The following is a 16,475-nucleotide window of genomic DNA, read 5'->3' as shown; positions in this document are numbered from 1 at the left end:
CAGTTTTGAAGCTAAATAATGAGTTTGCTACCATAAATTCAACAACAACTGGCGTCTAAATTAATTTCCTATTTCTGTACCCAAGAATTCGGCGAAATTTTAGAAAGACGATTTGGATACAAACATAGAAACAAAGGGAAAGCTGAAACACCGAGAGACTAAGAAAAGAACCGAAATAGCAGAACAAACAAGACAGCTTCTAAACAAATAGGCCTAAAAGGTTGAGGTTAACACATTTGTGCTCCACTTAAAACTTCTGTCAAACAAACCTAAATGGACTAGTTGACATATGCAGTTGTTGAAAAGCTTTCAGGGCTAAGGCATCTTCAAAGAAATGAAAAACTGGTGATTGTGAAAAGCCATGAAACACTGCTACATCATTGTGTTCCAATGTTAAACAATAACTATATTAACCTAAGCCTTAAAAATACAAATTCTTGCTTGAATCGAAATCGTTTCGCCCCTGTCCCTCAATGTACTTTATTATATGATTCAGTCAATTTTTCATTGTATTTAGCATAATTTATTCAAATATGTTTATTTTAATGATTGTAATTATGATTTTGCGATGTTCTTATTTTCAGTCCCAGAGGGAACCAAGTAAAATTTAATAAAGCTTCTAATTTTCTGAACAAAAACGATGTCATTGTTTTTTGGTTTATTTTCTAAAGTAAATAAATATTTCTCGTGGTCTTACCAAAACTAGTATTTAAATTACTCATATCAGTAATGACAGTTATAAGATATCATTGATTTATAGCTTTTATCATAATGTTTAAAGTACTAATGCTTAATTCAATAATCATTTTAAAACCTGCAATTCTGTTTAAGCATCAAGTTATCTTTAGAATAAATAAACCTCACTTTCTGCTGCAAATATTCAGATGAGGCCAGGAAAAAAAAAGAATTAAAATAAACTTAAGGTTTCGTGATGATGAGAAATCCATTTGAAGTAAAAATGTATTCTCAAGACAGCTGGTATGAGTATTAGCAGTTTTATTAAAATAAAGATGACCTTAAAAGGTCGAAACGTCGTTTGTTTGTTTTTTTACTTTATTTTAATTAAAGTGCTCATACTCATATCAACCGTCTTGAGAATACAAACTTGAGATTTGTTTCTTTCACGACAGAATATTTAGTTTCTAGATACGATAGAACCATTGTATTTCAAACAATTTCAGTTTTTTTTACTAGATAAAATTGGCCCATTGTATTTTAAAACAAGTTCAGTTTTTTTCAATAGATATGATGGAATTATTGTATTTCAAATAAGTGCAGTTTTTTCACTAGGTAGGATAGGATCATTGTACTTCAGAGAAGTGCAGTTTTTCACTAGGTAGGATAGGATCATTGTACTTCAGAGAAGTTCAGTTTTTTCACTAGATAGGATAGGATCATTGTACTTCAGAGAAGTTCAGTTTTTTCACTAGATAGGATAGGATCATTGTACTTCAGAGAAGTTCAGTTTTTTCACTACATAGGATAGAATCATTGTACTTCAGAGAAGTGCAGTTTTTCACTAGATAGGATAGGATCATTGTACTTCAGAGAAGTGCAGTTTTTTCACTAGATAGGATAGGATCATTGTACTTACAGTTTTTCACTAGATAGAGGATCATTGTTCAGATCATTGTACTTCAGAGAAGTGCAATTTTTTCACTAGATAGGATAGGATCATTGTACTTCAGAGAAGTTCAGTTTTTTCACTAGGTAGGATAGGATCATTGTACTTCAGAGAAGTTCAGTTTTTTCACTAGATAGGAGAGTACCGTAAAATTTTTATTTTAACACTTTTATTTTTCACTAGATATGTGACAATTTTCCTTTTACCACGTTCAGTTTCCCACTGGGTGGGATAGGACAACTGTACTTCTGATTACTTAATTTTTAGCACACTGAGGGAAAAAAATTTTTTTTGGATGGAAGTAAAATCCAGTATTTTAAATCTTGTCCTTTAATACTGAAACGGTGGACAAGAGAAACGTCACCAAACCTGAAATTTAAATTGTCCTTCTCTACATTTGTCTGCGTGTCTGCGCGATTATTTTAAGACACAAAATAAAAACAAGTTTTTGAATATATTTTTAGGGAAGTGAGCCAAGATTTCATCTCGAATGCCAAGTACGTTGGCAAAGTTTCAATTTCTTTAAGGCAGATTCTATGTAGTGATTAGTAATAATTCGTTTAGGATAGTGTAACGAATCTCATCCGCCCTGAGTAACTGAAAAGAACGTTTCGCACTGTTAGCTCCTAACTTCATCTGTTACTGATGATCGACGTGATTATAATTAGGGCTAGTAATTCAAAAATTCGTCTAAAAACGCCACGCGAGCGGTAGAGGCAGTTAAAGCGTCATAGATAAATATTCAAGGTTATTTAAAGAGTAGAGTTGTGATTTTATAGATACTTCACAATTTGACGACCGGATTTTTTTATTTTTTTTTAGTTTAGTAACTCGTAATATTTGTGGATGGAACAAGTCTATAAGCTGAAAACGTAAAAACAGCACTGCTATAAAAAAAAAGTAATTGTTACAAGTCTATAACGGCATTGCTACGAACTGGTATTGAAAAATTAGCGCTGCCATAAGCCGTTAACAGGAAAATTGCACTGTTATTAACTGGTAACGACAAAATTATCACTGCTATAAACTGATATTAGAAGAATAGTACTGATATAAGCTGGCAAGGTGAAATTAACAGTTAACAAAAGAATAACACTGGTACAAGTGTTTGTTGTTGGTAAACACAAAGTTATACAATAAATTATCTGTACTCTACCCTTCACAGATACTGATTTTTACCGTTGTAATCTAGGGTGTGGGGGAGTATTAGATGTAAAGCTGGTATTTGTAGGAGGAAGAGATTTCAATACAATTGATTTATGTCATATAGAAGACATTTTTATATATGTAATAGAGGCCCAAGAAACAAATAATTATTTTAATATTATACACACATTTAGGTTCGCGAAATATTAAAATATATAACGAACCCTAAGTCCAAACACCTTCAAATGTCATCTTCTCTTCGTAAATAGTAAATACATGTAGGCTTCCGTTTTCAAGTCGTGGTAACTTTCTAATGTATGCTGTACATTTGCGGGCCTGGCATGGCTAAGTGTGTTAAGGCGTGCTACTCGTAATCTGAGGGTCGCGGGTTCGCATCCCCGTCGCGCCAAACATGCTCGCAATTTCAGCCGTGGGGCGTTATAATGTGACGGTCAATTCCACTATTCGTTGGTGAAAGAGTAGCCCAAGAGTTGGCGGTGGGTGGTGATGACTAGCTGCCTTCCCTCTAGTCTTACACTGCTAAATTAGGGACGGCTAGCACAGATAGCCCTCGAGTAGCTTTGTGCGAAATTCAAAAACAAACAAACAAGCTGTACATTTGTCATTCTGTTCGTGACAAATGGGAGGATATTCAGAGAATTTTTTTAACGTGTAAGTTCATGCGCTACCTATTGACTTAAAATTGTAACCAAATGAACAAGCAGCATGTAGTCATGATGTCCGTGGTCATTAAGGGATTTATTTGGACCTTCCAATGAGATAAGTTTCAAACCTGCCAAATGAGTTCTAACTTTCGCTTTTAGTAACTTTCTATTGTTCAATATTTATATCCTAATAACTTCCTGTCAGGGTCTAATATTAGAATATTTTAATCATAAATTACAAAAAAGAAGCAACTGAAGTATTAAAGGTATTTTATAACTTAATGTGTTATTTGTATTCTTTATCAAGGAAACAAATCACGTTTCGAATATTATAGAACATAGCAGTAAAGCACTTGTTTAATGTTGCGTGTTTTAACTGTTTTTAACGATTAAGATGTGTTATTTAGTGTAGTTTAATGGAGTGGTACATATGCAACTTACTGTAATAATTACGTATCTAAAAAAACTTATGGCTATTTCTAAACATTTGATATCTAATGTACTTTTCTTTACAGCTTAAACCAGAAATAATTTATAAGAACATTTGAAGTTCGTTCAGTAACATTGTGGCTTAACGCCAGTATAAAATAGCGTATATTCAACCTTCTATATAATCGTCAATACATGGTTGCTTTTGTGTGAATTAGAATAAAGTTAGCATATGTATTTGAAACTTTATAGAACGGATGTTAGGCTTAACATTATCTTATCATAAACATATTATTTGTTACTCATACATAAGACTGAGTGCGTAATATCAAAACGGTTCTGAATATTTAAATCAGCAAGTCGCATGATAATTATAGCCGATTTAAAGTTGTAATGGGACAGAATGTACAAGAACTACATCTATGAGTTGCAGGTTCGACTCCCATCGCTGAAAATGATCGTTTTTTCAGCCGTGGGGTCGATATAATGTAAAGGCAAATTCAATATTCGATAGAGTAGTTTGAGAGTTGGTGGTGTTGACTACTTACTTTCCCTCTAGTCTTTCACTGCTAAATTATGAACGGCTAGCGCAGATAGCCCTCGTGTAGTTTTGTGCGAAATTAATATCAAACCAAACCTCTAATCTATCATTTCAAAATTAGGAATGGCTAGCACAGATAACCATTGAGTAGCTTTGCGTGAAATTAAAAACAGCAACAAACAAACAGAATTATATTTCGACATTGTTTTGTAGGTTTGCAAATAGCACACAGCAATCCTTTCCAACTAGAAATATTCCTACACTCATACCATAAAGATGTATTTAAAGATTTAGAATTTAAAAGATGGAAATACACTTTGTACTCAATGACAAAACAAAGGAATATCGACAATTCAAAAACAGACCTGCTACAAGTTGTATACCTACCGTGGTTAAGTAAAGTTCAGCGCCTTGTAACAGGTGAAAATCCAAGAAACACAAAGGTCAGTGGTAAAGCTGTCCACCTACCTGAGGCAACATTACGAAACATTGCCACGAAAAATCTCATCTGGGAAAGCGATACAGGTCACGTGTACACGAACTACTTCCACGAAAGTTCGAGCTTAACATATCTCAAGTAATGGGAGAATGAAACAGGTATCCACGCTATTCCATACGAAGACATACTAATGAATGGATGTCTTGTGACTTTTGAAATTGAAACTTGGAAACCATCGTCCTAGTACACTGGAACCAATGTGGACCAACATGGAAGAGGAAGAGTGAGTTTTGGACATAACAAAGTGTGTCCACGGAGTGTCCACGTGGTGAAGCTCTAATACCGATTTAATACAAAGTATTCAGTTCTCAGACATGGTTATTTATACTCGAAATTGACCATTAGTAATCCTTGTACTCTTGGTAAATCGGGGCGGTTTCGAAACTCATAAGACTTGTTTGTTTATTTTATAATTAAGCACAAAGCTACACAATGGGCTATCTAGACTCTGCCCACCACGGGTAAAGAAACCCGGTTATAAGTTCGCAGGTATACCGCTGTGCCACTGAAGGGTACTCATAAGACATTCTTCTGCATTCTGAGCCACTCAATGGCACAGCAGTATGTCTGCGAACTTACAACACTAGAAACCGGGTTTCGATGCCCGCGGTGAGCAGAGCACAGATAACCCATTGTGTAACTTTGTACCTAATTTCAAAACAAACAAACAAATAGTATTCTAAAAATCTCTAAAGTAGAAACAAAACAAAAGTTATTAAAAGATACCCAGTAAAATGTTAAATTTTAAATATTTAGAAGTAGAAAAAATCCTAATACAATATTTTGTGGTTACTAAATATATCTGTATAATTATTACGAAGTAAACAAATTAATACATAAAGTTTAACATTTTAATGATAAGGCTGTACAGCATTCTGTCATTTAAATTTATGTAAGAAAGTTCAGTTGTATTAGAATGAAGACTTTTACTACTGAAAGACCGTTTTATTTTGTTTGACCTCCCCAGGCGACTCAGCGGTAAGTCTGAAAACTGATAACGCTAAAACAGGGGGGAAGAATACATGAACACGTGTAAATAAAGAATAATATTGTCTGAATGTATCTGTGTTTATTTCATATTTAAAATATATAAATTAGAAAAATTGATAGTTTTAATGAAAGGTAAGGATAATATGACGGCATTGTTATGAACAGTTAAAATAACTGAAATTAGAATATATATACAATTAAACGTAAGTTTTAAAAAAAAGTTAAACCTATTGCAAGTTTAATTAAATTAATAAATGTTATTTTTAAATTCTGTTAATAACATAATATATCCATTCTCATAACCAGATTGGAGACTAACAAGTAGAATAATTAAGTTTAAAAATATAATCATCCACATTTTTATCGAATTTAGAATGTCTCTTTTATGTTTACATTTTGTGTCTATTCTGTATTTAGCCCTTTTTTTCCATGATTCTCCTTAAAGAATTATCTTTAATTATATCCAAATATCCACTAATAATACGCTTATTAAAAGAATCTGCTAAGAAATTTAAGTAGCATTCACATGATAAACTTTTCACATTATTTGTACATGTTATTTAAAATGTCGTATTTTGAAGGAAAAATATTTTTTATTACAGAATCACACACAATTTTAGGTAAATCATTAACAATTTTATGTTTAAAATTGATTAATATATACGATGATTTTTTTATAGATAATTTTGAATATATCATTTTAATTAATTACTTTAAGCCTAAGTTTCATAATCCCGGAAATTTAGTCTTTAGTATGATTATTTTGAAAAATTAAACTTCATCAGTTGAAGTGTTAAGTATATATATATATATATATTCTTGTAGAAATAACTACGAATATTAGCTATGGTACAAAATATATTATCTAAATCTGTACAAAAATAAATAAAATTAGCCCATTTCATTTTTATATATTCCTCTACTTTTGGTTTCCTATTAATACTAGCTAAAAAATTTACCAGTGTAATTACTATTAATTAAATTTATAGCCGTAGTACCATTATATTATTAATTCAAAGAATAAGGACGTAAAGTTTATATATAAGAATGTAAACACTTTCATTTTGTTATCTATTTGTATCAATATTAACGATTTCTGAAACTCTAATTACTGCTTAAAAAGGATAAATAAACTCTGTAATGTTCTAATTCTACCATATTTGTCACATTATTTTTAGTTAGAGATTTATCCAGATTCATGCAAATATGTAGAGGATTAGAAATTTGTTCCACATATTGCATATCACATGCTAATAAACCTTTTCTTTGCAAAAGGAATAGTTATAAGTAATTGGATGAAAATGCCTAAGAGAAGAACATATGAGACATCGCTTACTATCACATTTTATAACATCTGTAGCTAGAATACAAAGACAATAGACAGCTAGCTAGGCTAAATACAGTTGACACATGATGTATAGTTAGTGTTCATAAATTAAATACAGTTGTATATAAATAATATGTAATAAAATTAACGTGTGTGTAAATTAATACAGCATCACACAACATTCATTGGTACTAATTATTTATGTAAGCTAAAAATTAAAAAAAAGAGAATACATCAAAAGGAAAGATAGAGCGAATCTTAACTTTTACAAATATGTGTGTGTGTGTGTATTTAGTCCCACAATAGAAAATCAATTGAGTTAAGTCATTCAAAAATGAAACACAAAAATACGGTAAGAAGCTTAAACTTTGAAAGGCAGAAATGAATTATTTTAGTATTTTTAAAGGAAAATAAATATTTATCAAAGTTTCTAGTAATATAATATGAAAGTTGCGTTTGGATTGCTATAGAACCGGGGCGTAATAGAGATATGAATTATAAATGTGGACAACTGGATTCGTACTTCTATGTGGTTTTACAAGATATTATCCGCACTTCAAATTGTGGGTGAGTTATAAGAGTGACAATCAATCCCTTAGCGTGATTTTGATAGGTCACTGGTTCAAAATTAAGGCCGATGACTGACAGTCTTAGCAGCTTTGCTATAAATACAAGATACAGATAAAATACCAGTGTTTGCACATTTTTTAATTCTTCAAAATTGTCTTTCTCTTTTCCTTTTTTGCTTTATTTATTTCGAATAATAAGAATGTAGTGACATTTTTCCATGAAAGTAACTAACCATTTAATAAGCTGACCTAAGTCAATAGTTTTTTAAAAGTTTTTCACGCATTATAACATAAACATCAAACCATGTATTTCTTTGCAGCATATAATGAAAACGAAAAATTAGTCAATATTTAACATGTAAAGCTCATTTTAACATTTTTTTTGCCATTCTACTTTTGAGCGTAGAATGATAGGTCGTGTAACTTTTCTTGTGAGCCTGCGAATATATATTTTTTCTTTCTTTTTTTTTTACTTTTAGATGCTAAGCCTAACACATTACACATTTAAAACATAAAAATAAATATTTGATAAACTTAATTTGTCGGAATAGCAAATAAGAAATGGTTATTTCAGTAGTTACCATAATAAACCCTTTTGTACATTTTAATATTTCAAATTTTGTTTGTAGTTAAATTACATAATAAACTCTTTCTGCTGTGATCACCAACATATCAAAACTCAGATTTCGGAGTACAACTCCGCAGAAGTTTCGTTGTGCCACTGACGTTCAGTGCCTAAACATTAAGTTCGTGTAAAACAGAAAAAAAAAACTTGAAACTTTTAGTTTAGGGCATAAAAATAAGTAAAACTAAATTGAAAAAAATTGAATAAATCCACAAATGTTTGTTAAACTACATTTATTTACATAAATATAAAATTTCACTAATATTGAATAGTAGATTTAAAATAAAAAATGAAAATGATAACCCTACTTCAGACGTATTGTTCAGTTTTAAAACAAGTTCGCTGTAAAATATATATTATTATCAAATTTGAAATTTTCTTAAAGTGTTTCTAATTGTTGTCTTGATGCAATGATAGTGACGGAGAAAGAGGTTTAAACAATATTGTTCATTGGACATTTTAATAGTAACTGAGTTGTTATAAGTTATATAGTCTCAGTACTACAGTAAGGTTACCAAAACGTTTCACATTTATATTGTAATACCGTCAGTTTTGACTTCAATCCACAATTATTAATTTTTTTATAAATTAGGATGGATTAAAAAATCGAAGGTGAAATTAAATATTATTACATTACTACGTCATTAATCTTACAGATATATATATATAATACAAAATTATGTACTTGTTTTAGAAGAATATATATGGTAAAAACTGCTTACTTTTAAATTTGTTGTATAGGCCAAAAATGTTTTTATTTTCTGAATGATGTAAATCATTTCACAGCTTTTAGGCAGTAACAAGATATGTATCTATATATTTTCCACAATTTCAATTATTAATAACCATGAATATACATATCTGTAGCACAGAAACTCTTGGCCAACAACAAACTTAGCGATGCCACAGACATTCTTGGTCAATACAAAACGTAACGTTGGCACAAACAGACATTTTTGGTCAATGTTTTATAAGTAACAGTGGCAACTACAGAAGGTACTGAAACTCCCTTTATTAAACAGTCACAGATATACAATAAAGTTCACCTCAGATTGATACCCTGAACCATAAGTATGTTTTATGTTTTGTTGGGTTTTTTTACTCCCTGAATATGTACAACGTGACAGAAATACACGTTCTGATACAACTAGTATATAACAAAAACCCTATCAACAATGTGAAATACTAGACATTTTGTATGACAAATTAAAACAAAGCGATGACAGACAAATGACATAACATTAGAAGATAAATGCTAATATTTATGAATAAACATGATTTTATTATAAACACTATCTGAAAGCAAATACTAGAAAATATTAACAGTTGTATCATATGAACATAAGTTACCGATATGAAATCACATGTAAAAAAAAAAGACAAAATGAATGCTAAAATTACATCTTTAATCATAATTATAAAGAGTATCCAATAGTAAGTGTTTCAAAATGCATGAACTTGTGTCATATAAATCCTTTATAGCTTGAGGTTTATATGTCGTCGAAGTGCATAAACTTTCCTAGTTATAAAAACAGTAACGACATAATTCAGTTTCTGTAATAATAAAAATGATTCACTTCTAAATCACTGACATTAAGCAACCATTACTGTTAAAACTCTTCATATAAAGTATGTGTATATATATACGTTGTGTGTTTACAATCAGCGTAACATAAAGTAAATCATATCATCCACTTATTTCATCCCTACAACAAACTTAAGTTTGATATTAGCAGCTTCGAACCTTGCAGCGTTTCATACAGTTGGATATTTATTCTATGCAAGCGATGCTTATAATTCAAGATATATCTAGAAGTATAACATACATTACCCCATATTCGTTAAACATGCCTTCAAATAATTACACTAAATAAACAGATAACCACACTAAATAAACATATAATTACACTAAATAAACAGATAGTAACACGAAATAAACAAATACTCACACTAAATAAACAAATAACTAAATAAACAGATAATCACACTAATAAACAGATAATCACACTAAATAAACAGATTATCACATCAAATAAACCAATAATCACACTAAATAAGTAGATAATCACACTAAATAAGCAAATAATCACATTAAATAAACAGATAATCACATTAAATAAGGAGATAATCACACTAAATAAGCAAATAATCACATTAAATAAACAGATAATCACATTAAATAAGGAGATAATCACACTAAATAAACAAATAATTACACTAAATAGTTTGATTTTACCCAATACAGAAGAGTAAAGTCCAAAATAATACAAAACCTAACTAGTTCATGTTAAAATATTTAATTTCCAAAAAAATAGAAAAATTAATTAGTTATTCAGTTTTGTTGTTTATCGAATTCCTACTTACGTTGATCGTGGTTATCACGTTTTGTAAAAATATGAGGAAAGTAGCACACACAAATAAGTTTGTTTTTGAATTTCGTGCAAAGCTACACGAGGGCTATCTGCGCTAGCCGTCCCTAATTTTGCAGTGTAAGACTAGAGGGAAGACAGCTAGTCATTACCATCCGCCGCCAATTGTTGGGATACTCTTTTACCAACGAATAGTAGGATTGACCGTACCATTATAACGCCCCCACGGCTGAAAGGGCGAGCATGTTTGGTGCGACGGGGATTCGAACCCGCGAACCTCAAATTAAAAGTCGAACGCCTTAACCCACCTGGCCATGCCGATCCTCCACACAAATAAACTTTATTGGAATCACGGGTAATTAAACATGTTGGCGGGTCAAATAGAAATTGGTGTCTTCTAAAAGGAAAAACAAATTTACATTTTGTATGTACTCAATAAGGCTTAAAACTTACGCATTTCAACACCAAGATAGCTGTTTTAATAACTAATGCATTGTTCGTTTCAGCTTCTCGGGTTATTAAGTATAGTTTTCAAAATATTAAATTAATATGCGCCACATTATAGAAACTTTGATAATTAAATGTTTGCAGTTTGATAGGAACAACATACTTGTTCGTAGATTTTACCTACCACTGCTAATACTCCGCAGTGGGCTGTACCTTTGTGATTAACAATAAACAAATAAATCACTGCTAGTAAGCGAATTAATATTATTTATTTTCTTTATAGGCGAATTTGATACTAAAATTTCACATAGATAATTCTCAAAAATACACAAAAACGCATTTTGTAAAACAACAAACGATCACAAATATATTTATGAGGATAAAAGCATTGCACTTCTGCAACGTCCTAAACTGAGGGGAAAAAATGAACTTTGAAAGACATATGACAAAACCTAGAGGTAAATACAGATACATGACCACTAGGGACTCTCATATAGTCATTCAAACTTTTATTAATAGGCTTATTAACAGGCTAGTAGATACAGTACTGTGCAATAAAAGTGTTAGGACAGGAGAATATTTTATCATTATTTCCCTTTTATGGAATTAATTCTTCCATGCCATTACAGAATGTAAATTTTAACATTATCTTAATGCTTTACTGATCCCTGTTGACAACTGAATGGGCCAATGTTGAGAACGATTATTCTTCAGAACTCTTACACACATGTACCAAGAGCATGTCATAATGGTTCTGTTTGATGCATGTTTCCTTATAGCATAGCCACATCTGGCTATCTGCTGTGTCCACCGAGGAGTTATGCTTAAATGAACATAATTATCAAGTTTAGGGTCTGAGATAAGTGTCATGTCTTAACTATATAGAAAGAAGCTAGCATAAAATATCGGTATATGCTAGAAGAAATCAATTTAAAACCACTCCACAAATAAACTTTTATAAAAACATTGTTTTATACTGTACATTAAATTTTATCATGTCACGACCCCAAAAGCATAGATAGTTGTTAGTATAACAGAGAGTTCGCATAAAGCTTTACGTGATGTTAGTTGGACTCTCCGATAAATTGCTACAGACTTGAAAGTCTTCCCAAATACTGTCAAGTACTCCCTAGGTTGTGAGACCGAAACAGGTAAATTTGAAAATAGAAAAGAAAGAAACACAACACCTAAACTCATTGATATTGGTGTTTAATGTCCTCGTTTATCCAGCTTTCAGGACATAAGGAAGACTGCCACTGATCTCAAGCATGAGATAAACAACCATGTACCAATTGACAGGAAAGTGTCCAGATCTACAATATCAAAAAGAGCCAACGAGAATGGAATATTTGATCATGTGACAGTTAAAAACTTTTACTTGAATCTTCAAATATTGTCAAGAGATTAAAAGTTGCTTAAAAGTACAAAAATTGGATTGTTGATGATTGAAAAAGGGTGTTATGGACGGATGAGTCCAAATATGTAATATTTGTTTCAAAGCGTGAATTGTGTATCCGGCGGAAGAAAGGTGAAAGATACTTACTTCAATGTATAGTACCTATCAAGAAGTATGTGTGATACAATGTGATCGTTTGAGAGACTTTTTTCTACCGAAGTTACAGGATATTGTAAAAAAAAAACTGAATAAAGAGCCAGCGAAAGTATCATGAATTACTGATCCGTCATGGTATACCCAGTGGTTTAAATATTGTTAGTAAAGGATTCTACTACCAAACAGATAATGACACCAAACGCTCGTCCAAACCATGCAGAAATTACTTAGCTAAGATATAAACTACTGGAGTCATTTAAATGATGTAATGACTTCCACAAAGTCCTAATCTCAACTCAATTGAACAGATCTGGGACTAGAGAGAAAAAAAAACATGACAAATCAAAATTTATTTTCAAAGAAACTTTATGGGAGTGTATTAGAAACATATGGAGTAAAATTCCAAAAGATACTTTGATTAAATATGTTACAACAATGACTGAAATACTGTCTGCAGTTATTAAAACAACAGGGAAACACACGAATTATTAACTGTTTGCTGAACTCAAACACTTACCCTGAGTTTTTGTTCTATTAAATATGAAAATTTAATAAAATGTTTTACATGTGATTTACCTTCCAATGTTGATGTTTCACATGTGATTTACCTTCCATTGTTGATGTTTCACATGTGATTTACCTTCCATTGTTATTTGAAAGTAGCCTAAAATATAATTTTGTATTCTGTCTTAAAAACTTTTTTGTACAGTACTGTAGTTCTTTAAAATATCCCACTAGAATAATCAGTATTCTAAAATACACTACTAGGATAGTCAATTTTCAAAAATACCCCATTAAGATAGTCAGTTCTCTGAAACATACCACTAGAACAGTCAGTTTTCAAAAATACACTATTAGTAGAGTCAGTTCTCTAAAATACACCACTAGGATAGACAGTTCCTTAAAATATTCCACTAGGATAGCCAGTTATCTGAAACATACTACTACAATTGTCAGTTATCTAAAATATACTATTATGATAGCCAGTTCAGTAAAAAAAATTAAAAATACTAGCATAGATAGCCTAGTTGTTTAGCGCCATAAAACGCCAAAAATATACTACTATGTTGGTCAGTTCTTTAAAATATACTACTAGGCTAGTAAGTCTCTGAAATACAACTAGGTTAGTCAATTCCCTAAAATATACTACAAGGCTGGTCATTTCACTAAAATATACTGCTAGGTTAGTCAGTTCTTTAACTTTAGACAGAGTTCGATGTTGTAAAACACTGAATAAACGTATAACATTGATAACAACCCATAATTATATTATTACACATGCATATGATTATGTTTCACGACAAATATGAGAAAGGTAAAGCACTTACAAAAAAGTAATTAGAAATATCCGAACAAAAGTCGTGTTTCAAATATCTTAGTGCTGAAATAAGTACGTGTGATTATTTGTCACTGTTGTTATTAACATGAGACAGCAAGTAAGAAAGAAACAATATGAAAACTTAAAATATACTGAATGCACTTCGGACAACTATTTAGCTGGCCATTAGGAAATAACGTGGTTACTCACGTAAATATAAGTTTAGTTTTGCTATGTCTTGTATGTTGTGAAGTCAGTGGGTAGATTTTAATGAAAATCGAATTAAAATTTGTCTGTAGATATGCATTTTTTTTGTTGATTTCGTTGTGCTTTGAATTTCGCGCACAGTTACACGAGAGCTATCTGCGCCAGCCGTCCCTAATTTAGCAGTGTAAGACTAGAGGGAAGGCAGCTAGTCACCACCGCCAGTTTGTTACTCTTTTACCAACGAATAGTGGAATTGACCCTAACATTAAAACACCCCACAGCTGAAAGGGCAAACATGTTTGGTGCGACGGGGATTAGAACCCGCGACTCTCAGATTACGTATCGAACGCCTTAACCCAACTGGACTGGGCCTGGCATGGCATGGCCTAGCGCGTTAAGGCGTGCGCTTCGTAATCTAAGGGTCGGGGGTTCGCGCCCGAGTCGCGCCAAACATGCTCGCCCTCCCAACCGTGGGGGCGTTATAATGTGACGGTCAATCCCACTATTCGTTAGTAAAAGAGTAGCCCAAGAGTTGGCGGTGGGTGGTGATAACTAGCTGCCTTCCCTCTAGTCTTACACTGCTAAATTAGGGACGGCTAGCACAGATAGCCCTCGAGTAGCTTTGTGCGAAATTCCAAAAACCAAACCCAACTGGACATTCCGGGCCTGACTTCGTTGTGAAAGTTACTCAAGTTGTCACCACGCTTGCTTTTTTTTTACTAAACAACACTCTAAATAGAAAAGTCTCAAACAGGTGATCCCTAAATATGGTATAAAAAACTTTAACAGTTCAGTAAATCTAACACACTGTTTACAGGCAGTAATTTTTATTGTACGAGTTAACACTTTCTGATAAAACATCAATATTGTGAGGTAGTATTAAATGTAGTTATTTTTTGGCAGTAATTTGTAGGACTACAGAAAACTCAATACCATGAACATTTCTTCTAAACCATTCATTTTTATGTTAGTCCTGTAGTTCCTAACTTGTAATATGTAAGGAACTCACTGAAAAAAAAAAGGCACTTTTCAATTATTATAAGGCAAGTTTGTTTGGTTTTTTTTTTGTTGGGGTTTGGGGGGGATACGTGTTAGAGGAAACTATGAGAGACTGTAGGCTACCTTTGGTACACACAAGGTAAAAGCAATAGAAGCAAAGATTCTCGTTTAGTTCTACTCAATGAGTCGTACTAGCTACTCTTAAACAGTGAATTATGGCGTATTAAAAACTGATATGATATCAAAATTATTTATTTACATTTAAGACCCCCAAGTCTCAATGTGTCATCCATTTTAACACTGAAATCTTTTATTTATTCATTTTTTCATAATAATTCGTAGCAAGGAAGGTACTGAATCAGGTGTATCACTTCATAGTTGTTGAACATTTTTTATGAAAAGAGGAACTTCAAGGGCACAAGTGCAGACAAAGGGTTTTAAGCCCTCGTCACCTGTATACAAACCCGACATCTTTCAATAGTAAATATTTCTCACTTTACAAAACTATTATGAAATACCCCAAAATTCTCTCTCTTCACCTTTCTTGAGTCACAAGAATAGTAACAATATTATAAAACATACCGGCATCAACTAATTCATTAAAACTGTATTACAGTTAGTGATGATATAAATATATAATATCAGTATATAATATTAATCTATCTAACTTACACAAACACTGAAACTGTAAAGAGCAAATATGTTATTTTTCCGGATTTTACACCCAAACTTTCTCCGTGAGATATAATGTGAATGAATATCATTCGTACATACATGCATCTTAAAATACTTGCATAAAGGGAAAACATGGGGATTTTTAAGCCTCCATGTTACACCTGCCTAGATGTTTAGCACCATAACATGTCAACACGTTTCTGTCCAAATTTGGACAAATTAAGAAAAGAGTTTTGGTTATTTTTTTAAAAATACCTTCAGTTAAATGTAGTTTCCATCACATATTTTAGGCCTAGTGAATACTATAACATTAAAACTTTTGCTTTTCAAAACTTTACGCAAGAGGAATATGAGAAAACATCTGCAGTCAAAATGTCATTTTTACCTCATTTTGTGAAGTCTAATAAGACTCATTGATTAAGCATGTTGGACTTTTAACACTTTAATATTATTAAACATTCTTAAGCATTGGATGCAGATAGCATAGTTGCTT

The sequence above is a fragment of the Tachypleus tridentatus genome, chromosome 13 (assembly GCF_004210375.1).
Source record: "Tachypleus tridentatus isolate NWPU-2018 chromosome 13, ASM421037v1, whole genome shotgun sequence".
NCBI lineage: Eukaryota > Metazoa > Arthropoda > Merostomata > Xiphosura > Limulidae > Tachypleus > Tachypleus tridentatus.
Note: the sequence above shows the minus strand (reverse complement) of the source record.